The sequence below is a fragment of the Vicugna pacos genome, chromosome 3, assembly GCF_048564905.1.
Source record: "Vicugna pacos chromosome 3, VicPac4, whole genome shotgun sequence".
NCBI lineage: Eukaryota > Metazoa > Chordata > Mammalia > Artiodactyla > Camelidae > Vicugna > Vicugna pacos.
Window position 1 is genome coordinate 53,910,342 of NC_132989.1, and position 27,973 is coordinate 53,938,314.

Sequence of the window (27,973 nt, forward strand, 5' to 3'; positions counted from 1 at the left end):
TGCTTATGGTAGACCTGCTGATTGCTTCCCCACAGCCCTCCTATCATCCTCTCCAGCTTGCCTTCCTCCACATTGCACAAGCTCCCTCTCTTTCACATACACACTCATTTTCTATCAGTCTGTCTCTCACTCTAGAGGCTCCAAATGTCAGATCCCTGCTTTTTCAGCCCTCCTTTAGTCAGATTAAGGCCATATGACCCAGTCCTGGTTCCTTGAACTGAGAGAAATGCCACATTATCTTCTGGGAAAGGTTCTTTCCCCCTCAAACCTATTCATGGACAAAAGAGCTAGTCTTCCTGGTGTGGCCATGCTCAAGTGTGATGTCTGCAACTGCTTCAGTCCTGACCGTGAAGGAGGGATCACTCATTCACAGAGTACAGCACAACGAAAAAATGGAGTCTGAACCTTTGATGATATCACCACTCTGGAAAACTTCTTTTATATAAAATAACACATATGCTTAATGTTTAAATCAGTTTTAGCTGGCTATTCAAGTACTTGCAGTTAAAACCACGACAATATTTTATATTAAATAAGATAATGTGGGTGACATGCTTAGCAAGGAAGTGGAGCTTAGTGGTCAAGAGGGGCAAGAGCATCAGACTGAGTTTTTTAGTGCTAGCCACGTAATCTTGGACAAGCTGCTCGAACTCTCTGTGTCTCAATTTTCTCATCTGTAAGATGGAGATAATAATAGCACCTACCTCATAGTGTTTGTTTTGGGAATAAATGAAATACATAAAGCACCTATGAAAATTTCTGCCACCTATAAAAGTTTCTGTATTAGGAATTAAATGTTAATAGTAGTACAATAAGGATTCAATAAATGATAGATACTGCTGTTATAAGCTGGGGGTTTTGAAGTGACCGTAAAGACCACCTAGACATTTTATAAACAAGCTGTAATGGCTGATCTCAGGTTAAATAATCAAGTCACCTCATTTTTAAGTCATGGTACTTTCTCCTATACTATATTGTAATTATCTTTTCAACAATCTTAAAACATTATCACCTTTTAATCACCATAAGTTCATCACTTTCATAGGCGACACAGAAGTAGATTCGATGGATAGGTATTAAAATGCTTCTGCATTTAATTCAGGTAATATAGAGTCTTTTATTAGACACATTATATTCCTGACAAGTTTATATAATTTGTGTTTTTAAAATAAGGGACTTCTAAATTATACACAATTTTTTACTTAATAAAGTGTTTAGAATTAATTCAGTGTAAACTTTTCAAGCAAGATATGTAGGAAATTTGGAGTGAATTTCTCTGCTTGGGTGTTATATGATACATGTTACATGACTGCTTACCCACAGCCGTCCCATCATCCTCTCCAGCACTATTAGTATCTGCAGTATCTATGTTTTTAAAAAGTAACAAAACCATTATCATATTTCATGTGGCAACTTCTTCTACTCTTTAAAAACATGTATAATGCTGAAAATGCAATGTAAGGACTGAGCGTTAGTTGTTAGTCCCTCTGACTATGAGAGGCAAAATCTACTGTGTGAGTGTCTGGTGGGATCAGAACATCCACAGTTTACCTGAGCTCTGTCTGACCTAGCCTACAACTACAGTTTCTAAAAATCAACCATGTCTCACTCTAAGCATTTATAAAGAATACATGGTAATGTTCCCTACGTGATTGGTAAATAAATGTATAAACCAGTCATTTATACTTATATTTATTAAGCAAATTCATATATTGGGGAGACAGAAATTATTCTTGATCTCATACCTTAATAGTTACAAGTCATGCTAAATGCTATGAAGACCACAAAACAAAGAGATGTATTAGAGAATGACTGAGTGGAGTAGTTGGCAACTTTAGATGAGGTAATCAGGGAAAATTCTCTGATGTTACGGCATTTGATCTGAGATCTTAAAGAGGAAAGGGGCCAACCTGTGGTTCTGGGGGGGACTTTAGTAACCCAGGGCAACAATATATTCAAAAGCCTGAAAGCAGAAGCTAATTTGACATGATCAAATAAACAAGCAAGAAAACAAATCAAAACAAACAAACAAAAGATTAAAATGCTTGAAGCATCATTAATAAATAGGGAAATAGCAGACAATGAGGTTGATAAGGCTGGTAAGGGCCAGGTCATATAGATCCTGGTAGAACATAAAAACTTAGATTTTTCTTTAAGAACAATTGGAAAATGTTAGAGTTTTATTCATGTAAATAAATGAATAGTCATACATAAGATGTTGAGTACTTACTATTTATGCACTGTTCTAGCATTTTACGTTTATTCATTCATTTAATGCTTATAGCAACCTTTTGAGATAACTGACGTACATACTGAATAATTTTCCCAAAGCTATGGAGCTAAAAAGTCAGAGTGCCAGGATTTGAAGCTGGGAAGTCAGGCTTCATAGTCCTTGCTCACTCCCTTAAACTTACAGTGTCCTTTACATGGCTGTGTGACTGTAACACAACAAGGAAATCGGAGAACAGAATTTGCTTCTTCTCCTCAAAGGTAAATACTACCTTATTTCCTTTAGGATTTAATTCACTTCAGTCTAACAATAACTCATTGATGTCACAGTGCTGGCTAAAGTTCTGGGGTACAGAAATGAAGATGATGGGTTTCCCTCAAGGAACTCAGAGTCTAACAAAAGACAAGTAAGTACATAATATCTATAATGTGAGCAAGTCCCTCTCATAGTTAACCTAAGTGCTCACTATCAACCAGTCATCCCCTCTTCTGTAGGCCCGTTTGCATTAAGCTGGACCACATGACTAATTTTGCCCATGGATTCTGAGAGCATCACTTCTGGGCCAAGGCATAAAAAGCTCCTGCAAAACCCCCCAGCTTCTCCTCCTCTCTTGAGGTGACTGAGGAAGCCTCTTGGTGCCATGGCAGAGACACAATTTGGAAGTTTCCTAGTGACAAATGAAATCGCTTCATGGAAAACAGCTACCCTAGGAAACGACCAGACTCACATCAGGTTTTTTGTAAGCAAGGAATAAATTTTTCTGGGACAAATGCTGAGATTTTAGGCTCTATTTGTTACCACAGTATGACATAGACTGTCCTGTGTTTCTTGTTTTAAAAAAAAGTGTATGTGATGTGTTCTGAGGCACAAGAGAAAAAAAAAACAATTAGTTCTTACAGTAAATTGAAGATGTTTCCACAGGAGGAGTAACATTTTAACTGTGTATAAAAGATGAAAAGGACTTCCACAGTCAGAAAGCTTAGAGGATGGAGGTGAATAGGGATCAGGAAGGATATCATAAAAAGAAATAATGACAACATTCTATGAAAGTAAAAAATATTTTTGATAGAAAATAAAGCCATGTTTCTAAAATGTGTGGTAATTACTAGTAAAATGGTTAGGCAGGTGTACAGTTAAAGGTAGAGAGATATGAGTGAAAAGATAGATTAGGGCCCACTTATTTAGGGTTTTGATAAACCAAGGCCCTTGAACTTGATTTTATACATTCTGAGAGAGCTATTAAAACCTTCTGATAGAGGAATATTTACTGACAACCACTAAAGTACACGTATTGAATAGACTGTAGTAATTATGATACAGTCCCTACCCTGTGTTGGTTGCAAAGTATAATCACAGATATCACATTGTTTTAAAATGATTTGCTTAGGTGACCTTAAACGTAAACTCCGTGACAGCAAATACTTTGAGAGATACTGAAGCAGCCTCATGGTGGAAGTTACATTTGCTCTGAGTCTTTGGTGCTCACAGGGTAGTTAAGTCTTGCAATACGTGGTGAAAAGGAAGTAGAGGGGAAGGGCTCACGTGAGTATGCACTGGGCTTTGTGACTGCATGCAGCCTGTGCCTAGGAAGGTGACTCAGGCAGCAATGTGACTAAAGATGATCATTGTCCAGGAGAGAAAACTGGGGCTCAACTGGAACCGTAGTGGTAGGTACAACCTGGGGAGGGACTGAATTGGGTCAAGAAACCTTGGATGTACCCAGATGAAGAGCTCAGCTACTAAATTAATGATGCATGTAATTAGTTACAATTAGTGAGATAGGAGAAGTAGCATGTGTGAAAAATCATAAAGGATCAGCTGGCCTGTTTAAGCCTAGGTCTGCAGGAGGCTTGGTGGAGCCACTGAAATTGAGTGAGAAAAACAGTCTTGTTTCTTACTATAATGCTATGTCCCCCTTGAATTCTCTTCTGTGACATAAAAGATGTTACGGCAAAAATGAACTCTTTGGAAAATAGTACCAGTGCTATTGACAAAAGAATGGGAAAATTAAAAGTCAGGGAATAGAGAGTTACTTGTTTTATAATACTTGCAAATTATAATGGAACAAGTCTCATTATTATGAAATATACTATTTTTTCAAGTGTTTATAGGTGCTATTATTATGAATAAAATAGAAATCATTAAAATAATATTGGATATTTATTAACTTTTTTGTCATCAATGCAAGTCCTTAATTATCTGACAGTACAAATACAACTACTAGCATGATCAGAGTCTGCAAATTTTTTGATATTAAAATGAAAACCCTGTCCTTGGAAAGGTTGAGAATCTCTGCTCTATTTCCTGAAGAGATACTTATACCACTAGTGTACAGACACGTATGTCTGGGGGAATCTGAAATTAATAGAAATTCAATGTTTTGACTCTGTAAGGCACAAGGATCAGATATGGAGATGGTCTCGCTTTGACACAGTTCATAATATAAAATTTACAGACCTAGTTAGGAAAAATTGCTACCAGGAATTCTGAGGAAGCTCCCAGAACTTCAGGTCTTAGTCAAAGATTCTAGTAATATTTTAAAGATTTAAAGATTCCACTGCTTTGTGTGTGTGTTTGGGGAGGGTGGTGATGGTAGGAGGATTAGGAATGACGTACAAATACTGCAATGGTCTTTTGGGCATGTGCCTCCTGGGGAAATCAGGAAGTTTGCCAAACGTCCACATTATTTTCGGTAAGGTCTTCATCTGAAATCTGTAGATACTATACTTCATTTTGCTTGTGAAAAGCATCTGTTATAAGCCATACAGAAAATGGCTGGTTATTTTTTCCCTACATGAAGACTTTGATCCTTTATGAGAAATTAGTTTACTGTAAATATAGAATAATTTTGCTGGAAGTATTTTGTTCAAGTACCAGAGGTGATGCCTTTTATTGTTATTTCACTGAAAAGTCAAGGAGGGTTTAAGTAAATGTTTTCCTAATAAATTATACAGGGAATCTGTAACTGCTCAGTGGAAAAATCTAAAATAAGCAATTAGCAAACGTACTGTTTGCTAAGAATGACATTTCTCTGGAAGCCAGTTGTTACCACCAGCCTAAAGGTTTTCTATTCCTTGTGCCCCTCACTCCTGACTTGGAAATCAGTTAACACCAAGTACCTGCTGATTTTATTTTGCAAAGCTTTCTTTGTTAACATCTCCAGATACTGTATAAGGGTTTCCATTGGCATCGAAATTTAATTAAGTATAGTCAGTTTGCCTTTGCTTTGACTTTGATTATTTGAATTTCAACTGCCTTTAGGGAGAAAAATACGGAAGTATATTACTCACTATTTCACATCTGTTGCAGTTTAAAAGACTCAGTTGCCAAGAATTTTATGAAGCATCACTTAGTAATGATTCAGGAAATGATTAGTCAATGCATCTTATGCTCAAAGTGGAGGGCACCCTCTGTTGTCAATCTTAGCATGATGTTTCCTTTGTGTTGCCTAAAAACATAGAATCATGCTGTAAATTTGTCATTTCTTCTTAAATGGATACTGATAATTGATAAATATACATAAAAGAATTCTTCAATATTCTACTCAGAGTGTTCAAGTATACAGTAGGGTGCTCTAAAAAATATACCTCAATGCTAATGCTTTTTAAAAACTGGCTTCATTCTCATCTTCCATCAGTTAACTGGGATTTCTAGTCACTTGTTATCTCTATGTCTCAGTTTTCTCCTCTGCAAAATGGGGAATGTTAACAACTGCACAATGTGCATTTGCAAAGGTTTTATTTTTGTAGCTGTTATTTAAATTTGAAGTGCAAATGAAGTTTCCAACACCTTTTGTTTGTTTTTTACAATTTTAAGATGCAATTATTATTAACATTTTACTATAAGGCCATAGAACTGATCACTATGTTTATGTCTTTGGCTGAAAAAAGATACCTCAAGAAATTTGCTTCTTTAAACTTTTTCCTTACACGACTCTCATGATTTTATTCTCTCTCCTAAATATCTCCTCTGAAATTTGCAATGGATCTTTCCTTTATTATTATATATCCATGTTTTCATTCTTGATGATTTCTAATGGCTTGTTATCTTAGACCTCTGCTATTTCTCTTAGCATACAAACCATTAATTTGTATTATCTCAACTACCGCACCATAAGAACAAACCACAAATATTTATTCTAGTCTTACAAAACTCAGTCTCGTATTTGCAGATAGTTACTATGCTGTTCAACTCGTGTAGCACAAAGCATGTCAAAGTCAAACTCATGACCTTTATCCCAAATGTACCTCAGCTTTGACCCCTAATGCAAGACTACAGATGGTGTTCTGCATTTTAATTGGGAGGCATATAATATTTGGTTGGCTCAATAAAACATGCCAGATCTTTGTTTCTACATCTTTACAGTGTTGAGAGTTGATGTAATTTTTTTAGTGGACAGAGCTAATACATTTTATATGTATCATCTATAGAGATATGCACATATATATTATTTAAGTGTATCTAAAGATAAAATATCTCATGAATTCATACCAATACTTTTAAAATTTTATAATACACATTTCTTTAATTTGTTTTATATTTTATCTGTATTACATTTCACATTGAGAATCCTACTTTTCAAGGAAACAGGGATCACAGAATTAGAATATGCCATATTTTTAATGAAATTTGTATATTTTTGTCATTTTATTATTTATGTATTTATGCAATATTATATGTTTCAGATGTACAATTTAGTGGTTCACAATTTTTAAAGGTTACATATATTTATGGTTATTATAAAACACAGGGTACATTCTCTGTGCTGTATAATATATCTTGTTTTATACATAGTAGCTTGTACCTCTTAATCTTCTACACTTTTCTTGCCTCCCTCCCCCTTCTTTCCTTTCTCCACTGGTAACCACTAGTTTATTCTCTATGCCTGTAAGTCTGTTTTGTCTTTGTTGTAATTACAAGTTTATTTGTAGATTCCACATGTAAGTGATATCATACAATATTTGTCTTTCCCTGACTGAAGTATTTCACTAAGTATAATACCCTCCAAGTCTATCCATGTTGCAACTGGCAAAATTTCATTCTTTTTTTGGCAGAGTATTATTCCACTATATATATATAGATACATATATATATACACACACACACACATACACACACATATATATGTATGTATACACACACACACACCCCACTTCTTGATGGATTCATGGTTTGCTTCCATATCTTGGGAACTGTAAATAATGCAGCTATGAACATTGTGTTGCATGTATCTTTTCGATTTAGTGTGTTTTCTTCGTCAGATATATACTCAGGAATCTAATTGCTGGATCTTATGGTAGATCAATTTTTAGTTTTTTGAGGAACCTCCATACTATTTTCCATAGTGGCTGCTGTTTGGAACTCTGTGCTTCCTGGACTTGAATGTCTGTTTCCTTTCCATTATATCTTCAAAAATGTTCTCAGCCCTCTTCTCTTTCCTCCTTCTGGAACCTCTCTAATGCAAGTATTAGTGAACTTGATGTTGATCCAGAGGTCTCTTAAACTGTCATCATTTCATCCTTTTCCTTTCTTCTGTGTCAATGAAATAGTGTCTTCCAGCTCAGTGATCCGTTCCTCTACATCACTTAGTCTACTTTTGATTCCTTCTAATGTATTTTCATTTCAGTTAACTATATTCTCTATCTCTGTTTGGTTGTTCTTTCTCTATTTTTTATATTGACATATATTTTCTATTTATATATAATAAAATATAAATATATATTAGAATATATGTAATAGAATATATAATATAAATATTATATATATATATATATTGTTTCTAACTCTTGGTTAAAAACTTTCAACTTCTCATTCTTTGCATCTATTCTCCTCTTGAGTTCTCTGATCATCTTTGCAATCATTACCTGAACCCTTTCTCGGGTAGATTGCCTATCTCCATTTCACCTAGTTCTTCTTCTGGGGTTTTATTTTCCTTCCTTTGGAATATGTTCCTCATTTTGCCTAACTTGCTGGGTTTTTCCCCAGTTAAACGTAGGTTAATTATCTTTCCCATCCTTGGAGAAGTGGCCTTTTGTAGGAGATATCCTGTGCATCCCAGCAGCATTCTCCCCTCACATCACCAGAGTGATATGCTCTAGGGGTGTCCCTCACGTGGGCTGCATGCGTCCTTCTGTTGTGGTGGGCTGAATACTGTGGGTGGTCTAGCAGGCTTGGTTGGCCCCTGGTCCAGTTGGTTGATGGGCCCTGCTTTGTGCAGTGGCTGCTGGCTTTTGTTTGGTTGGGACAGGTCACAAGAGAGCTGGGTACAGAGCCCCAGGGGCTCCTGGGACTCATGCTGTCTCACTTGTTTGCAGAGTCTAGAAGACCCCAGAGCTAGTGATGCCTACTGGGGTTGAAGCCAGGTCTTGGGACTAGTGCCAGTCCACTGGCAGGCAGAGCTGGGTTCTGGGCCCTGGCTGCAAGACCCAGAGCTGGTCTGGGATCTCTGGTGGGTGGGGCTGGTGCCTGACACAGCTGGCTGTAGGGTGCAGGGTATCCCAAAGCTTGCATTGGCCTGCAGTGGGCAGGGTCAGGATCCAACCAGTCCCAAAGCTGGTGCTAGCCTGCTGGTGGGTGAGGCTGGTCCTGAAACAAGCTCAGGCTTGCTGGTGAGTAGGGCTGGGGTCCAGCCAGTCTCATGGCAGGCACTTGTCTGCTAGTGGGTGGGCTGTGAATATCCCATGATTTTTAATTTCCTTTATTTTATTTCACATGTATAATTGTCTCAGGATAACAATGCAAATGCTATCACCACCAATATTATTTATAAAAGTAATTATGATTTCTTCATTTGTTCTCTTCATTTCCCTTGTCCTTTTGAAAAATAACTGTCCCGTATCTACATTGTCAGAGCATACAGTAATCTCTCATTTTTAACCTTCATTTAGTATTAGTTCTACCAGTAATTATGTATTTAAACTTCACCACCAGTCCTAGGTGGAAAGTCTGTGTATTTTTTAAGGTTTCAGCTGTATAATGTTCCTCCTCTAGTGGTCAGTGTGAGCATGCAACAATGAAAGAAGGGTGCCAGCTTCATTAGTCAGATATGCTTATCCCCCTAGGGTAACTGCTCGTGACAGATTGCCTGCACCAAGTGGGACAGATGCAAGAAAATCTTTTTTTAATTTCTACAAATATGTCTCATTCCTTGGAGAAAAATATTAAGTCATATACTGATCATAAAAATACCTGCTTATCTAGAGAATTAATCCTTAATCTATTTATTACTTAAATACTTCTATTTTACCTTTATGAAGCACTCAAGCTAATGAAGCATTGGTGAACAATAGGGAAAAGTGCACTATATACTGTCTGAGAAGCCACTGCAGTAAGTTGTTCTGGATTCTTGTGAATTTGATTTTAAAAGATTGTCATGTATAAAAGTAAATAGATGAAAGTGAAAATCATCATGTAACTAAAAATTTAGGATATGAACTTTGCTATCAAAGAGATTTGAGTTCCAATAATGTGAAAAGCAGAAGTTTAATAATACTTATTGAATGAATGAATGAATCAGACAGTCATTTAATAAATTCTAGTTCTATTCCATACAGAGTATGCATTGGGCATGTTATTTGGAAAAATGAAACAGAGAAAGGTTTTGTATAAGACAGAGACTAGCTCACAGAACTGGAGTGAAGACAACTGGCATATTGTATGCAAACATCTAAAAAAGTATCTTGAATATAATAATTGGTGAATAAATTTTTCTTTGTCTTTTATCTTTCTTTAAGACATTTGGGCTGCTTTTAGCAAGATGCTGTCAAGAATGCTGTCAAGCAATATTCAATTTTAAATAAGGGTATTTATTTATGCATCACCATAGAACTGGGCTTCCAACCAGACAAAAACATTCACTCTATCCAACACTTAATCTGGAAAATATCTTGAAGTTTATCAGACCAGAAAGTTGCTTGGAGAATATGAGGACTCTAAGTGGATATCTAGGAAGACATTTCTTGAACATCTTAAATGAAACATAACTTGGTGCTTTTCAAGGGGACTGTTACCAGAAAATTCACAGGAATAAAGAAAATTCATTTTCATTAGATACATCTTCTCATTTGAAATGAACATATTGCTGAGCCAATTTAATTAATCTGTTTTTCTGGGTCTTAGCATTTTTACTTTTTGTATTGAATGAAACCAGATCAGTGCAGGAGATTAGTAATGGCAGGTGAACTTTTTTTAAAAAATTATTTTATTTTGGTGGAGGTGGGGGAGGTAATTAAGTTTATTTATTTTTAGAGGGGGTACTGGGGATTGAACCCAGGACCTCGTGCATGCTAAGCATGCGCTCTACCACTTGAGCTACACCCTCTCACTCAGCAGTTGATTTTGATAGAAAGAGAAGAACGTGTTCTATAGCTGCTTTTTATTTTCTTTCTCAGCATATTGACTTCCCATCTTCTCTGCTTTCAACAATGATCACTTACGGCCAAACATCTCCCCTAGTGCATAGTAACATTAAAAAATATTATTTTTACGCCAAATCCTGTGTCTTTTTCCTGTTCTTTAAACTTGTTTTCTGCAGATATTCCATCTGTTGTGTTTCGCTTCCTTTTTGAATCTTGACTTCTAGAGTGCACCTATATCCCAGTGTTTCTCTTAACCCCCAGAAACAATTGCTGTCTTGCACCCCTCACTATCCAGTTCCTTTAATGTAGAGTTTCCTACAAAATTTTGTTCCTACCCTTCCTGGCAGATGTGTGATGTGCCACCAAGAACACCTTTCTGGTAAGAAGTAATCATGACCACTGCTACTGGGTGTACTGTCGGAAGATAGACCACAACCATCGGCACCTGTAAAGAATTTCTGTAGAAAAAAGACACCTAGCCAAAGACCATGCTTCCTTCTGAGGGCAACTACTTCCAGTGGCTGATTGGCACAGAGGTATAAAGCCCAGTCTCTGCTTCGATTTGGGGCAGCTTTAAAAGGTCATTCCATCTTCAGAACACCCTGGAGAGTTACCTGAAGCTGCCACTGAGACTGCATCCCCCCTTGACCTCTCTCTTTTCCCAGTCTGTTGATCCCAAGCACACTCCCTAATAAACATCATGCTCACTAATCTCCATCTCAGAGCCTGGTTTCTTGGGAACCCAACCTGTGACAATCATCTATTTTTTATTTTTTTATGTTGTGTTTTTTTTCTGATGTAATCTCAAGATTTCTGTACCTAACCTAACAACAGATGCTTCCTAACTCTTTCTCTTGCTCTTAGTTCCTTTGTCACCTCCAGATATTGATTTTACACTTAATATGGTACATCTTCATAAAGGTATCAGCTCAAACTCAATACACTGTAAAATTCTGTCAACATCTCACAGCCTTTCACCATTCCCCATAACCATCTTCTTATCTTAGTTCCACATCTCAGGTAATGGCAATACTAAGCTACCCACTTAGTTTATCCTGAAACTTGAAGTCATCACTTTTTCCTATCACTCCACCTCTTGTATTAAATACTTCCCAAATCACACAAGTTTTATTTGAGTAATGACTCTTAAATTTATCTCCACTGTCACTCACTTAGTTATATTCATTTTTTTCATTCATTCACAGATATTTATTGAAGTTTACTATGTCTCAGGCCTAGTATGAGGTGTCCATTGTTCATACCCAGGAAAATTGTGCTAACATTGTAGTTGGTTCTGCTTTTCTTCTCTTCCCACTCCCACTTCATCCTACCCCAAAAAACAGCCATGATTATGAAATAATTACGTTTAAAAAACTTATGTGGTTTCTCCCTTTTTGTAGAGCATAACCCATATCTTTAGCTTATCATTCTAGCTATTTTAAATCTTTCCCTAAAACCATTTCTAAAACACTTCTCCTACCTCTCCCTATACTGTTCTCTTCAATTGTGATGGACAGCATTGGTTTCCCAGTTCCCAGTCATGCCACACATGTTTTCAGATCTCCATGTCATGTATATCTTGCATGCTCTTCCTAGGATACTGTTTAACTTTTTTTTTTAATGCATGGAATTCTGAACTCCTCTCTCAAATCTCAGCCAAAATTTTGAAAACCCTCCCTGAATATCCAGTCAAAATTTATTCATCCTTCCATATTTTGTTATTTGTTTTTTTTCATTCAATTCTGAGCCCATCCACGTTAGGAGCCACTTCATCTTCATGATACTACGTTAATAGCTAACATTCTAAAAGCTACAGTTTATGCAAGAAAATGAGGTTTCTGCTTATATCAATAAGTTACCAACCAAAACACCATTTTATTTCAGCCATCAATTTGAATGAGTGTACCTTACAATTTAGCATAGTGTTATGGTTCCAAAAAGTTGAATTAAATTTCAAATTTAAAAAAATATGAGGAACTGCCCATTCTCTACCTCCAGTTTACCGAATAAAATATGGTTGCATAGTCTAGGTATTGAGTAAATTTCTGTGAACACACACACACAGGGCACAATTGTGAGTATGTATGTATGAAATATATATATATATATATATAGCAATTAAAGACTAGAGACTTTAAGTTTCTTGAGGACAGAAACATGTTTGTGCATTACATTAAGTACAATGTTTGCAGTGTAACAGAAAATGAGTATTTGTTGGTGAAAAAATAATTTAAATCTCATTCTTAGAACAAAATTCTTTCTTTTTTCAATACAGCTCAGAGCAACCAATATTTTATCCTAAATCTTTAATTGATGTTCTTTTCGGTTATAGTGAGATAAATACTTGACTACTTGTTCTTTTTGGAGCATAGTCACAATTTAAGGCACATGAGGTTAATCTCATTTGTGTGTAACCTTGCAACCCAAGGGTGTCTTAAGGCTGAAGCAATTCATAAGTATCTGATACTTCTAGCACTAGTTGTCTCTTTGGAACTGCTCTAATGCAACAGGTTTCAAGTCATCTGGACTCACCTGTGTCCTCAAATGTCCCAATTATATTCTGTTGTTCTCTAAAGAAATACTGCCTTTAAACTATGAGAGTATTTTAAGGGTACTTTCATAACTCTATTACAGAAAAAAGTTTATCTTCCTCTTCTAAATATTGCATAAAGGTAGAAAAATATTTTGATGTCTAAGTAAACTTTAGTTTTTAAATAGAGCTTTGTGAAAATAAAATTAAGTTCTTCTGGTTCCTACATATTCCATTACCCTATTCTATTGATGAACATTTTCAAAACTCACTCCTCTCAGCTTTTAATTCATTGCACTATATATTTAGATTCTCATGTAATGGACTTTAAGGGGGCTTCTTAACTGAGGCCTTAATAAAAATTAACTGTTTTCTTAATTTTCTTCTACTTTTCTCATGCCCAGTTTATGCCTTCACCTAACCTGTGTGTGTGTGTGTGTGTGTGTGATTATCTGTAAAAAATTTACTTGTAACTTACCCATTGCCTTATTTTAAGGAAGAGTTAGTTGTATTTTGATTAGATTGTATTTGGGGTATATACATATATGTGTAGAAATGCATCCATTTCATATCCATGCCACATTTATTTCAATGCTTGCCATTGGTTAGATACCCTAAACTGAGAGAAAAATATAAACCCAGAGCCTCAATCCCCAAAGACTTTGGTTATAATTTTACTTGCAGAGATTAGTTCAATATCAAATGTGAAATCAAATCCTTATAATCAGGAGAAACAGAATTCTTGACTAGCTAAATATTTACCAACTCTAACAATAGATTTTTGAAGAAAATGTGTCAAATCACTTAGTAATTAATTAATGAGCATTGATTGGTTGGTTAAAGCCTGGCTTATTCAACATTTTGCCTGGAATCAAATGCAGATATATTCTTAGAGTGTTCTATAATTTCCCTATTACGGAACTTATTACATACACCACATTAGTGTGTTAATGCCTATAAATTTCTAGTTCCCCTCACCTTGACAGTGAACTTTGAGTCAGGAGCAATGTTTCAATTCTTACTGCAGCCTCAGAGCTATCCAAGGGCCTGGCACATACAGTAGATGCCCCAAATTGTTGGTGAATAGAACAATCATGAGAAGATTGTGTTAGAGGTATTTTCCAAGGTCATTACACTAAGAATGTACTTCAAAACTTACTTAACATTCCCTTAAGTAAAAGAGACGTATCTACAGCACGTAGCATTTTCAGAACTGTAATTTCTCCTGGCTATAGTCATTTTTTTAAAACCAGGATTTGAAAGAAGGCCTTGAGCAAGTCACTAACTGCTTTCCCTACCATGTATGGTGCTAAGAACAGCAACTGGGCAAATTAGTTTTTTTCCGTTTGGTATCTTGAAGTGTCAATGGAGGATTGTAATGGAGCAACTTGTGAGTGCGGTCTTAGTGACCACCTTTTATCAATCATGTAGGTTATGTACATCCAAAAAAGCCATCGCTTGAGTAAAATGTTCTATTTAATTCTTTGAACTAATTATGATGTTATCTACATATTTTGGTTGACATTTGTTTGCAATGGAATATAGGACAGAAAACAGAAAAACACTGTATGTGAACAAAAAGGTGACCTGGCAAAGGAAACTTTTCCAAATCTTCAGAACGGAATATTCATTTAACAACAATAATAACAGGAGTTCTTATTTACTAAAAGATCACTATGTGGCAGCTCTTTCATTTGGTTTATGTTACTTAATCCTCAGAAAAGCACAATAAATTTAGCAGTATTAATATCATCACTTTTAAAGATGGTAAAACTAGAGCTGAGAGAGGTTCAATAACGTTCTCAAGGTGACACAATTTATGAGTCAGGAGTAAGATTTAAACTCAAATTTGATGATCCAAGTTGTGTTTTTAATCATCATATTATCATGCACTTAATTCTAGATGACTAAATAGCAACTTTTAAAAAGATGCTGAAATGGGATATAACAAAGTGCCTATTTTTATACAATAAAACCAAGGGTTAACTAATAAAATTACTTATGTGCTATGGTATCCTGGAAAATTCCATTACATGAGATAAATAGATGATAAACACAGTCATCTTTAACACCAGTCATACAGTTTCTTGTGGAAAATTAATTGCACACCTTTTTCCTTCCCTACAGCATTTAACCTTTTTTTTTTTTTTTTAAATCCATTTGCCAAGCTCTGGTTTGGAGCCTGGAATATTAAACTGTCATCTCACAACCAAAAAAGGACAAGAGTAAAATGAAAATGGATCTCATCCCAAATAACTAAAAGTTTTCTTGGCATTGTTTAATATTTGGAGGGAAATAAGTGAGCTGTAATATAACAGAGCAGAAAGCTCCTTGCTGTCATAGTTTAACTACTGCTTTTAATCTCAGAATTAAACAGAACAGAACTAAACACATTTCCTACAGCCCACAATGAAGTAATATTCAGTCTCACAGTACCATTTTTGGAATCAAGCACACTATCTTCAAATCTACTCATTTTCTTTTCCAAGCCCCTAAGCAGGAGATCTCATACACAGTTTCTTCACAGAGCAGTTGTTCCATTTTTTAAAGAATGTTTCCTTTGCATTGGCGGGCTCTAGGTGCCTGTTCTGTTGAAATTATTATAGAGCGAAGACGTTTATACAGTCTGTCTTACTTTGGAGAGCAATGTTTTAAAAGACAGAATTTGGAGTAAGCAATGTTTTAAAAGATGAAATTCAGAGAATTTTAGACTAATACCATCTGCATAAACAGGATTTGCAACTTGCTTTAAAGAGATTGAGATTTTTTTTTTCCCATCCCTTTTACAGGAGGGACAGGAGGTTTTTTTTTTTTTTTTTTAATTTAAAGAAATTGCTGCTGAACAGGAAACTCTCCTGACTTTCATGCTGTGGTTTCTTACTTTTTTTTTTTCTCCTCAGGTTGCATTTCAAGAGATACTTGCATGAAAACAGCCCTGTTTAATTGAAGTGTTACCTGCTCCTACTTCTGATGGATTGACCTCCAGTCATAATTAGGGATGGAAGAGCTTTCAAAGGCTGTAATCCCCCACCCTTTATCTCTGGTTCCTTTTCCTTTATTTCATAAATCTCCTTCTCCCAGTCTCAGTGGCAGTCCTTCCTTTTACTGACCCTAGGAAAGCTTCAGCTCCCTTTCCCCTTCCTTTGACCTCTGGTCAATAAACTCAAAATTCCACTGCAGCTGTGAGCTTTTCATTTGCAAAGTGTTAGGGAGTCATCACTCTGCCTGATGTCCCCAGTTGTTAGTGCCTGAAAATGTGCCTTACTGTAAAAACACCATGTGTCGGCAGCTCCAGCTTTTCTCTGCACAATGGCACCTACTAACTCCTAATTATCCTTGAAGAATCAAATTATCTTTCTTTGGAAAGCTTTCTTGACTCTCCTGATCTGGGCAGGAATCCTTGCCTTGTGCTGCTATATTATCCTGTGCTTCCACTGTCATAATACTTAACGGATTGTTTACTGCTTATGTAATTATCTATATACTCCATCCAAGTGAGGACTATATTAATTTTGTCTATATTCTCTACCTTCTAACATAGTTTCATATTTAGCAGGTACTCGGGAAACATTTACAAATGAATGCTGCTCCGCTACTCTGTGTGCAACACTGTTAGGCTTTGTTGGGGGAATCGACTAAAGGCAGACATGGGGGTGCAATCTTTGAAATAGTTATTTACATATTTGCAGTGCACTGGCCTACGATTCCCATTTGCTCTACAATCAGTGGAGGAGGTGTACAGGTGGAGACGTGGGGGTAAGTATCTCTGAAGAATAAACATCACGAACAAAGGCACAGATGAGGGAACATGAGAAAGAAAATATGAGAGGATCTGAGGTGGTTTCCAAGTCAAATCAGCCCTAGACCATTTCCATCTTCCCTACCAGTCCCAGGCCCAGGGGAGCTTCCAAGTTTTATCTGAAATGACATTTTATAATGTTTTTCATATTCCCTAGAAAGCTATATTCTTTAAGTCCCTTTAGAATTTTGTACATTTTTTTAAATGGAACTGATCAATTTTCAATTGTAATCATTTGTGTGCATATCATCCTATCTCACCTGCTCAGCTACATACTCTGAGGGGAACCATATTCATCCCTGAATCTTCTGCCCAGCATGGAAGTTGTGCACATAGTAGGTACACATTATTATCATGATCATTATTTTACTTTGACTTCAGGGTGAATATCTTTATCAGTGATGCACCGCATACAGTACATGAAGGCGGCTCCACGTCTGAGGTTTGTCGACCCAACATCCTGTTCCTGAGTTATTTGGTTCTATGGACTCACACATCTAGCCACTGGTAACTTCTCTCTGGGGCTTGAAGGATTGTGTATGAAGTTGGATGTGGCAAGAAGCAAAGTGGTATTTTCCATTACTTTTAAATCCACAACAAAATAGTTCGATTTTAACTTTTAAGGTAGAGCGGGAAACTATCATTTGAATTAGAAATTTAAAACTTTAACCACAGACATAAATTTGTCTTCCTTCTTGTTTTGCTATTTCTGTCAACTGGAGAAGCTGAGGTAGTCATGAAGTAGACCTGAAACATCCAAAAGCACCAGCTCCCACTGGAATAGTGTATCTAGCCTGTGCCTTTGTCTCTATGCTGGGCAGTGTCTCACACTGCAGGTGAAATAGTCAAGAAGCCAGGAGATTTCTGTTTCTCATAAGCTTAGCTGTGTGACCTTGGATAAGTCAGTTTTTTAAGCACATCTTACTTCTATAATTTTTTAAACAATACAGTTCAATTAGATGATTTTTAAGCTCCCTTCTGGTGTTACATTTCTAGGATTTTCTGACATTTTAGGAAAAGCACGGAGAGAAATGATTGACATACAACTTTTCTTTCAATATATACTTGCAGCAGGTTTTACTGCAGAGGAACCTATTATTGCTGAGCTTTCTGTAATATAAAAAGCAAGAAAATTCATGGGCATTATTTGCCTTTAAGCTTCTGCTCTATTCCACTGGGTAAGATCTTGCCAAGTTCTGTAGGTTGCATATATTGCCCAGAAATGGTACATATGCTAATAGAAGTGAGAGTCAAGAGACCCAGGTAAACTCTTCCATCTTTTGAAAAGTCTATAGATTCAACTGCAATTTTCAGCATATTTTAAAACAAGTCAAAGTTAATTCCTTAAGTTATTTACCTAATAGTTAAATCCTTTTTAGTAGGAGGAGAATCTAAAGGATTTATAATTTATTTGGATTTATAACACTACCATTTATCTCTTTATTTCTAAAAGTACTTAATGACATTAATTAATTTTGGGAAGTGGAGTAGCAATATAAAATGATTTTGCTCTGAAACTTATAAGACATCTCTTCAGATAACTGAAGATACCAAAGAAGGCTATAAAAATAGAAAAGACAATCCACTATGAATCTTCTACTTTGAGAAAAACATTTGAGCACTGAAAGGGAGTGAGCGAGCACAGGTACACATAAAGAAAGAGAGATGGTAGGAGGGCCAAGTTAGTGGTTAGCTTTTTTGCCCCCAAATCTTGCAAATCTATAGACTGAACTTTTATTTTACAAAGGACCTGATCTTACTGAGTTTTTCAAGTATAGTATCACATTTTAAATAATTTTAAACTTTAGAAATCTTGGAAAATTTCACATTCGAATTCTGTTAAATGGAATTGAATTTAAAATATACATTTAACTCTATCTGTAATTAGTAAAACAAAAACACTTAACACTTTTATAACACCAGAGAATAATTAATTCACACTTACTAATTTAAATTCATATTTACATCAATTTTTAAAGAACTCTTATCTCAATCCATTCACTACTCCATTTCCATGTTTTTAAAAAATTCCATCCAGTAACTTATCTATTGTTAATTTTCTCTAAATGAGGTTGCGTTTATGATATGAATGTAAAACTATTCAGTTAATCACCAATACAATTCTAGTACATAACTTTCCAAAGTTTAGCTTCATTTTTTTACATAAACATTTGCTCTGTAAATAATGTAAAATTAGTCAAAGTTTTATAAAATTTATTTAAAATATTACTTAAATCCAAGAATTGCTTTTCTCTTATATTGTCCTCTATTTTGTGTCAATAAAATAAAATACATAAAATAAGCAAAAGAACAACTTTGGTATCAATCAGAGTTCTTGATTTTGAGCTTTGATTTAAAGATCTGATTAATCTTAATTCTTACCTCTGCATCCTGAAATGCCCGGAAGTCACATCCTCAGATAGTACATTTCCTCTTGGGAAACCCTGGGATAAAAGAGAATTTAAGATAGTCTAGCAGGAAGTTACATATGCATGAAAGCAAGGTAAGATCAAGTGGAAAAATGTAGGCCAAAAGTTGAGATGCACTAAAATGTATGTCGTTTTAAGCAGAAATTTGTTTTGGGGCAGAAGATTTCAAGGTCTGAAACATAGAGGGTTCATTTCTGCCAGGTCAAAGGAGCTGATTACAATTGGGGAAAAGACATTTTCATTTTCAACCACAAAATTGCTCTTCAGTCCTACAAAACAACAAGGAAAGTGAAACTGGAAACAAGCCAGGCACTTTGCTGGTTTTTCTTTGGGTGTGAATTTGTTCACATAGTTCTAAGTTCAGAACATAATGTTATGTTCTGGACATTCCATGGTGTACTGTTAGAGGACGTAATGTCACACTGAAGAACGTTCATTTCACAAAAGGAATGTTAGCTGCTAAAATGCAAAAAATACCATGTGTGGGTACAATAAACACATGTGAACACACACACACACACACATACACACTATTTATGTAAAGGTCTTGAATCTTGGATCTATTTAAAGAGCTGAAGAGAAAAAAATCGCATTTTCAAAAACTATCAAAGCTAGAATGCTAAATACCTTCATTTTTTATTTAGAGGCAGAATTTCTCTAATACCTAATTTATCTCTAGAGTAGGAGAGAAGAGTATGGATTATCCCCTGTGAATTTTTCTTCCTACTATGACTATTCAGCTTACTCACTGGAAGGAATGTCTCTATGTCTGCAACAAGGCATGCATTTCTGAGCTCAGAGTATGACATAGACTATCTTGTCAAAAGTAATTGAAACATAGGCAGTCCCTACTTTGTTTAATGCTTATTGCATTTGTTCATGTTTTATTAATGTCTTCCAACCTCCAGATAACAAGATTCTCAGCAGACACTTAACATAGTTGCCTGTAGGGTAATCTGTTCTTTTTGTGCTTTCAGAGAGTTGAGGGGTAGAGAAAGTAGAGCTGAGGGCAAAGCAGCGGAGCTTAACACTCTTGCTTGAAGTGACTGGACTCCTTTGTAGCATCCTGATGCCATTTCATGCCTATTGGTTTGTTCTTTCCAGCTGATTTGCAAATTATTCCTGGGATTGACACTTTCATGTCTTTCATACTTTTTCTTAGTACTCAGGACATCTCTACACATTGTAGGCACTCAAGTATATGCTTAATAATTAAGGGTATCATTTCAGTTGAAATAGTGTATGTAATATTTCAATCATTATGGAAGGCTGGAAATCCTTTTGGTTGCTTGGCTGACTCCTGCTAAGAATGGTTCTCAGATTCGTGGGCCTGCTATGTGGTCCTGGAGGAAATAGCTTGAGTCTATGGTTCTAAGTCATGAGATGGTCAGAACTTGCTTCTGAATCATCAATTCCAGAACTCAGCTAGCATCCCAGACAGTGCCAAGTAGCAATTTGGTCTTCTCAACCCTTAAAAAATAAGAAATATAAGAAAGAAATGGCATTTCAATTTTGAAACATACTTCCAACAGTAGTTCATGGTGAAGAGTCTTAAAGAAGGAATAAATCTTGTTCTCATTTTAAAAGCAAAGAAACTGCTGGTTGACTTTGACAATTGGGCAGGTCTTTAGCTCTAGGCATTTCTTCAAGCCATCTTCACTCTAGTCTTTCCCCTTTCTCTGACCTGAGTTAATAGAGATTACAGATGTAGAGTAGGGAGGGCACTTACTTGGGCAATAGGCTGAATGGAGGAGAAAAGAAAAAATAATGTAATTTCTACATGGGAATGTGGTGAGGGGCTTGTGAAGATCATGCACAAGTGACGTTGAGGAAATATTCTCAATTTTAACAATAACTTTGAGAAACACAACAAGAAAGCAGTCATCTATTTTCATAACATAAATTCAGTGTATTTATTCTGAGGTGATTCATAAACTTCACCACTGCACAAAATCCCTTTTGATATTTTCTCTATGTTTGTAGTGTCACTAGTTTTCAGATTAAATGTCATAGAACGCTGACTTTGCAGTTCCTCAGTTGAATATTTTGGCTGTTTGTTCTCATGGAATATAACCTAAAAAAATCCTGCAAAGCCTCACTTGGTTGAGCAGTACATTTAAAGCTAATTAAGGAAAATAAATGAATCAATTGCTATTATCCACCAATAAGAACACCTCAATTGGTAGGTATAATCCATTCATCAACCAGCTGGAGTGCCTGTCTTCTGAACAGCTTGGCAGAGTTATTCTGTAAAGCTTTTAAATCTCCCTTTTTGTTAGACAATAGTGGAGAGGAAAATTAAAGGAGTATCATTTTTAGAAGGCAATGAGGCTACAGCTTAGCTGATCTGGTCTGCTGATCTAAGACAAATTCTTAATGCAAATTAATTCACTACTACCTATTCTGAAAAGTGACAATAGGTTTAATCTGGATGGAATTCCTTTTATAACTTGGGGCCAGCATAGTTTAGATGCAAAAAGAGCATCTAAAAGTGTTCAGGCTCCCACAATTAGGGAATTTTTGTGGGATATTTGGGGGAGTGTTCTGAAGTGATGGCTTGTGGAGTTCCTAGGAGAAATTTTGGCATTGTGGTTTATATCTGTGATTTTAAAAATTTCATGTGGATTAGAATGACCTAAAGGACTTGTTAAAACACAGATTACCTCAACTCCAGAGTTTCTGATTCAGAAGGTGAGCCGTAAATAATCTGTATTTCTAGCAAGTTCCCAGGTTATGTTGCTGGTTTTGGGACTGCATTGTGAGAGCTGCTAGTCTAGAATATATCCTAACCCCACTAGAAATCCCCCAAGGCTATTGGCAGACCTGAAAAAGTTAAAGGAAAAGAGTGATGGAATTAACAGGATGGAGAGGAACAGAGACACTCTGGGTTGATTGGTCAGGCCACACACAGAAATGGAGAAAACTACAAAATCTAGAGACCTCTTTCTGTGCTACTGGGATTTATCTCAGCTTAGCTCCATAAAAGAGGCAAATTGACATTTATATGATGGCAAATTATAAGGCACCCGCTGCCAGCACGAGCAGTTCTGATGACCCATTGTTATTTTAAAATGTTTCAGACACCCTGGGAGTAAGTGCAAAAAAACAGATTCATGATCTAAACAATATGAGGAAAAGAATTCCAGATAGTACACTTCACACAAAGACATTCCTTTCTATTAAAGCAGATTAGAAGACACTGTAATTCAGCAGCAATTATTCTAGACAGAAAAAAATACATAAAGGGTCTTTTTATGAATATTTCCAGACCTAAATATCCTTACCACTATTTACCAATGCAGAAATGTGGGTTATTTCATTTGGGAACATTTCTTACTCATCAAGGAAAGGTAAGAAACAGTGTGTAAAACATGTGGGTTTCATAAAAAGTTACCTTTGTTGAAAACATGTAAAAAAATTTGTCCCCACCCCCACAGACCAAGGATAATGGTCATTGTGCCCAAGGTAAGGTATACATATGAACATTTTGATTATATTTTCGGGGTACCATAGGTCCAAAAAGAGAACTCTGATTTACAGTCAACAGTTTCAACAAGTGACCCTTGGCAGAAAGGGTCTGCTTTTTCAGCTGGCGCTATTGCTGAAGTTCAGAGGAATAGCTCATCTGTCTCTATTTCAGGCGTCTGGCAAATGGAGAACTGTTTCAGCATTCTCCATCCCACTAAACGCTTACAGATGACTTCCATATTCTGGAGCATCTGCTGGTTATCTCATTTCTCTTATTTTGGATTATTTTCCCTGTTGTGTTTTGAAAAGACTCCCTCTCCAGCTTTTATTTTGTAAGCACACTATTTTTGCTGTTGTCATTTTGAGAGAAATCACCAGATGTGTCTGGTATTACCACATGAGATAGGCCACACCTGTGGATAATCTGAAAACAGAAATGGCAATTTTTACAAAAGGAAACAAGCAAAAAAAAAAAAAAAGTTAAAAGCCCAGCTGAATCACAATTGTAAAATATGTTCAGGAAATGATTCATGGACCAAAAGTAAACAGTCATCAATAATTTTAGGATCTTTTTTTGAAAGTTCTTATAAACAACACACTACTCAAAGAAATTCTACACACATTTTGTTGCTATGTGTGATGCTTATATACAACATAAATGTTACTCATACTTCTTATTATAAAGGAATCCATTCGTTATCTCTACTGTTGCTTTGCCAGAGACTGTGCTTTGCTCAATGCCTTGTAAAATATCAAAACAGCCAAATATTTGAGTTCTTCCTGAGGGAATGTTTCTTCATTTCCATAAAATACAGACACATATAACTCATAATATTTATTCCAACTTCTTCATTTGCTTTTTAGAGCATATGAATGGTGTTCTGCATATATTGAGGGTTTTCTTACTTCCAGTTAATCAGATATACGGGGCACTTATACATGAATTTAAGTATTAATGTATTTATTTAAAAGCACGGTGACTAGTGCCATTAAAATTGTGCTTTGAATTGATTAGTTCTCAATGAAAATTTCTTTGATGCAAACTGCTAATTGGGCAACAAGGGTGGGTATTCTAATTGCAGTCATTTCATTCAAACCAGAAAGCACAATGGGCGTGTGATTAGCTAAGGGTCTTATTTTCTTAATTTTTTGAGATCTTAAATACAGAAAAGATGAATGAAAAACATTCAAGAAATCACAACATACAATGTTAAAAACATACCACTAGTTGTATTTGTTCTATCATTTAAAAAATGAATCATTACAAATTTAGCCAAAATCTACTATAAATACTCCTTGCTATTATAGTACTTGCTCTCACTTCTCAGAGACAACTTCTGTCATGGAGCTGGTATACCTGATTTCCAGTTCATTTCTTATACTTTTACATACGTATACTACATCTTTAGCCAAGGTAGTACTGTTTATCAGCAATGAAAAAACAAAATAAAACACCTAAAAAACCCTGTATATACAAGGTATCTTGTATCTGCTATTTTATAAAGGATTAGTCACACATTTTCTATTGATAAAGTTATAGAAAACCCGAACATTTAAGAAGTCATAGTGCTATGTTCTGAATATTTGTGCATCTCCAAGTCATGTTTTGAAATCCTAACCCCTACTGTGATGGTGTTGAGAGGTGGGGCCTTTAGGAGATGATCAGGTCATGAGGGAAGAGCCCCCATGAATGGAATTAATACCTTTATAAAAGAGTCCAGAGAGACATCCCTTGCCCCTTCCACCATTTATCTGAAGATAAAATGAATTTTGGGACCAGGAAGAGGGTTCTCACACGATCTTGCTGGCATCCTGTTCTTGAACTTCCAGCCTCCAGAATTGTGAGAAATGAATTTCTTTTGTTTCTGAGCCCCCAGTCTGTGGTATTTTGTTACAGCAGTCTGAACAGACTAAGATACATAGCTTTTCTTATCTTTGCAATCTTTAATGAAAGATATGACAGTGATGACCAGAGGAACACCTTTCTCAATGTTCCTTGTGATTGTGCATTGGATGAAAAGATTGAGGAGTTGAACTGTTGGCTGGACACACCTCAGAGGGCAAAGGATGAGGCCAGCCACATTTAAAGATGCTGTCAGGGAAACAAAACCATTATGGTCTTTGTTAAAATTAGGCAAAATGGATTTTAGCAGCAGTTTGAGAAAACATTTTTGCCATCTTCAGAAGGACAGTTGAGTTAACATATTGACTGTGCCTCCTGCCCAGAGAAATATTGATTTATGCCCTTTGTTTCAGAAGATGCATACATTGATGGCAATCTCTACCTTTGTACAAGAGTGAAACCTAAAAGACTAGTGAGGTCAGGAGTCTCACCATGTTTTGGGAAAAGTACAGATTATCTTTCCTTGCTTCTGTCAGATATTGTCTGCAGCTTACTCCTAGCCTAACAAAAAGGAACCCCTATGTTTCTGATCATTCTGTGTCTCACTCATTACTGTTATTCCCGGAGTATTTTTAAGGTAATGACACTTTTGCTAAATATGATGTAACAGTTTCAGTTCGCCTAGTGGAAACTCTCACACAGAGGCTCTGAGTTATCTGGAGATTTCTATGACTGTGATTGCTTGGCCAGAGGACTTTTAGACTCCCAATATCTCAATGGTAGTGATTCTGTCTTACTATTAAGGGTTGCATGACTGACACACACACACACACACAAATTGAGAGGTTTATAGTAACAGATGAGGAATAAAAAACAAATATCTCATATTGGCCAAAATCACAAACAACAAAACAATTCGACAACAAATTTACTTATATAATGATCTACCTTGTCATTTTTGGAAAACCAAAACTGAAACAGAAGTATGTATTTATTACCTCTTCTATAAACAAAGCACATAGTTAAAATACTTCTTTTGACTACTCATTTATGTTAGCTGTAAAGAAAACCACTTTAAATTTTATCTGTACATTTTTATATAATTTTCTATTGTGCTCTAACACCCCAAACAGCAAGAAAATAGCTTGTCACCAGGCTAGAGGGACACAGCCAATTTAAAATAGAAAAATTGATATTGTGGGTGTTTGATGGCAATTCTAGGTCTATAATTTATTGGTGTATTCTAAATATGCATTTACGTTTATCAATTAGAGACAAACAGAACCATGTCTTTGCAAGATAAGTTTCAAAAAGAGTAGTGAAGGGGGTGAATATGGGAGTCTATTTTAAATCCACTGATGAAGAGACTTACCTATTCATCTAAATGATTCTTTTTCTCAAACTGTGTTGAGTCCAACTTGCTAGGCATGCCTAAAAATATTACATGGAGGTGTGATGCTACTGAGAAAATATTTTTAGAAGGCTGAAAACTTTGATCTCAGATTTTTTTGCATAGTTTGTGATTGAGAATGTCAATATACTGCATTTTGGTCCTGAAGCTTTCTTTTTGTTAAACCTCCCTTTGCTTGGCTCAATGAAAGATCACCTTTCACCTGCTGTGTATTCTCATCATTGCTGCATGACGTGGTAAATCTAATGTTCATGAACACCTGGAAGCCAAACTTGAAAAACTCTAAAATAGAGACACTTTTGTGTTTTTATGTTATTTGTTTTTGTTTGTTACTAAGGAAGACTGAGTGAGGACCTCAAATTCCAGGACTATAGTTCCTGATGGAGTATGCTGCCAGTGTAGACTATTAGCTCCTGGTCTTTCAATGGCTAGAAAGGTCTGATTTTGCCATGAGAATCTCCACTACTTTTGGGGATGCCTGGAATTTCAGTCTGCTTTTAAATGCAGCCCCTTTAAATGTAATATTTTACATGATCACTGTTATTCCAAATACAAAACATGTCAGAATCTTTCCTTACAGGATTTGATTAGTTATGAACTTCGGTGATTGAAACAATTTGGAGATTGACAGCCAAGGATAAATATTTATGTACTTTGCAGTTTTATGTAGTACTAGGTTTGACTGAGCTCACAGAAGAGCAGATGTTATGTAAAACTCTTCTAGCTTCCTCTGAATTGTTAGAATATATTTACCACATTGCATTCAATTTTGGTAATAGTTATCCTAAGGTATTTCCCAGAAGCTAACTCAATTTCAACACAATATTTTACCTCTTTTCCTAATTTTTTAAACAAACCATTTAGCATGAGAGTAGAGTTGCCTCAAACATGGATACACATTAGACAATGGAGAATTGAAAAAAAAAAACCCAAAAAACTCCAGTTTTCCATTTTAGCCTAATTAAATCAGAATTGGTAATAGGAAGGGCTGTGTATTGTATTTTTCAGAAAACTCTTTAGATGATTCTAAAATTCAGCCAGGCCTGAGAGCCCCTGACTTAGCATTTAAACTTCCTTCTGTTATTTATACATCTTAATTTCTATTCTACCTTATTTATGATGAGTTTATTCAATATTTATGTATCTGACTCTACCAGTATTGAAAAACTTAAAACTTAAAAACCTTAAGGACAGAGCTTACCTTGTTTTGTATTTGCTCTAGTGTCTGGATTTCAAATTATGTTTGAATAAACAAAGGGATTATAATGTATGCCATATTTGCCCATTTACTAGAGGACTGAAGTAATAATAAATGGCTGTATGAATGAATGAATGGAAGTGAAAAAAGAGCAACTCTTTATTCTTAACAGCCTTTGACACAGACCTCATGGACAATGTTATTAGTAAACACTGGGTAATATTTCCATTCTTTGTGTACGTACCTAGTTTTCTCTATAGTATCTTTACCATTAGGTTAAAAAGTAAGTTTCTTGAAGAAACAAATGACTCTGATTGTTTTGTTGAATTTATTGCTTTTTATAATTTCTCAGAATTCCTAGTATTAAGGGCTATTGAATATATATTACTGACTGCATATTGACTAAAATAAATGTTTGATTTGTCCATATTTTAGAAAAATTCTTTTTTTTAATTTATATTTCTTTTTACTTGCAATAACACTGCTTTCCTCCCCCAACATAAATACGCAAAGAGCAAATCCCCCCATTATCCCGACTTGAGTAAAATTTTTTTTCTGTATTATTAAAGACCTGTTAGGATGTCTAGAAGTAACCTCAATGCAGTTACTTATGCTCAATAATACAAACATTACCGATTCTAATTCCCTACTGAATTCCATTTATCTACTTCATATAGGTGGTAAGACTTTTGAAAGGGAGTTGGGTCT

At 35.7% G+C, this 27,973-nt stretch overlaps 1 protein-coding gene across 5 annotated transcripts in view; it reads right to left on the reverse strand.

Annotated features, from left to right (window-relative positions):
• RGMB (repulsive guidance molecule BMP co-receptor b) overlaps nt 1–27,973 on the reverse strand; it is a 686,402-nt gene that overhangs the window by 222,546 nt on the left and 435,883 nt on the right. For all 5 annotated transcript variants that reach the window (XM_072958353.1, XM_072958360.1, XM_072958355.1 and 2 more), the window contains one exon: nt 19,299–19,360. The gene's annotated coding sequence lies outside the window, so the exon portion shown is untranslated. The remainder of the gene's footprint in view (nt 1–19,298; nt 19,361–27,973) is intronic.